Source organism: Hylobates moloch, unplaced genomic scaffold, assembly GCF_009828535.3.
Source record: "Hylobates moloch isolate HMO894 unplaced genomic scaffold, HMol_V3 SCAFFOLD_8645, whole genome shotgun sequence".
NCBI lineage: Eukaryota > Metazoa > Chordata > Mammalia > Primates > Hylobatidae > Hylobates > Hylobates moloch.
Genome location: NW_026660920.1, coordinates 1,637 through 2,940, shown reverse-complemented (window position 1 = coordinate 2,940; position 1,304 = coordinate 1,637). Strand labels below are relative to the sequence as shown.

Below are 1,304 nucleotides of genomic sequence, written 5' to 3'. Positions count from 1 at the left end.
CGCTGGAGCAGCTGCTGTCTCCCAGCAGGGCTGTCCACAGCCACCTCAGCCACCATGTTGCAGGGAATGTAGCCTGTCCCGCCCCCACCTTCGCCCTGGTAGAAGCCATCGGCATCCTTGTCCCCAAACACCTGGAGACAAAAGCAGTGGTCTCAGCCAGTTCTGCTCGCTCCCTATGCCCCTAGGCCCCGAACCCCAGCAACATCCCACTTGGAAATGCAGAAGAATGTTCTCCCTTTTGTATGCCATGGAATGGGAAAAGGGGGAACACAGCAAAGAACAGGATCAGGGGGATAGCAGAAGACAGCCCTTTCTGTATTATCCCCATTCACTGTCTACATGGCCATGCCCTTCGCCCACCCCAGACTGGATCTCCTTAATCTCAGAGCAATAGCAAAATGCCTTTAATCAATACTTGGAGGAATCATAAAAATAGTAATGTCAGCAGCAGATAGTTAGATTGTGCTGCCTATGTGTCAGGCAGTTTAAGTACTTTATGTACATTGGATCATTTAATCCACAAACCACCCTGTGAGGTAGACACTAATATTATCCCCATTTTACCAATACGAAAACTGAGGCCCGGGGGGCCTAGGTAATCTACTCAAGGTTACACAGCTAGAAGCAGCAGAGTCAGGTCCAAACCCACGTCATCTGCTCTGGAAGCCATGTTCTCCACCATGATTCTGTGCTACCTCCAGCGGAGGAAAGGAGGGAGGAGGGAAGACCTAGCTGGTGTTTGGAGCTCTGAGCCCTGATGGCGAATCAGTCACCTTCAGGATCTGACCCTCTCGGAAGGGAAGCTCTTCTTCTCCAGCATCAGGATTGGACGACATTGACACGGGGTCACAGTCAAACAGAGCCACAGAGATCCGGACGGGTAGGTGCTGGTAAGCCAGTGTTTCTGAGGGGCTCCTCGCAGGGACTGTGGAGACAGTGGAGAGGGCGGTGACGCAGCGAGCTCTGGCCGAGGGGCTCTAGCTCAAGCCCCATGGGGTGCTCACCTAGCTCTGCAGTGCTTGGCCTGAGGACTCGGACACCTCTCTTCTGGGGGCCCCTCCGCTCAGAGCTGTCCTGCCCTCTGGCCTCTCCGGTCTCTGTTGCCTGCAAAAAGAGGGCAACAGACGGCAAAAGTAACACACCATCCCTCTGGTGGGCTCGTGCTCCCCCAGCTCTGCCCCGTCAGCGTAAGCAGCATGGCAGCGCAGGAGCACAGCGTTCCTCTCCTGGAGCCTCGGCCCAGCCTGCTGGAGACCTCAGACACCCCCACAGTGGGAGGGAGGGCAGGAGGGGAGGCCCCAGCC

The 1,304-nt window shown here is 56.0% G+C and overlaps 1 long non-coding RNA gene across 1 annotated transcript; it reads right to left on the bottom strand.

Annotated features, from left to right (window-relative positions):
• Positions 1–14: 14 nt before the first annotated feature.
• On the bottom strand, positions 15–1,261 carry LOC116465716 (uncharacterized). The gene is made up of 3 exons (XR_004247253.2): positions 1,005–1,261; positions 774–925; positions 15–131 (listed from the first exon to the last, which is right to left on the bottom strand). It is a non-coding gene; the product is annotated as an uncharacterized LOC116465716 (long non-coding RNA).
• Positions 1,262–1,304: the final 43 nt, after the last annotated feature.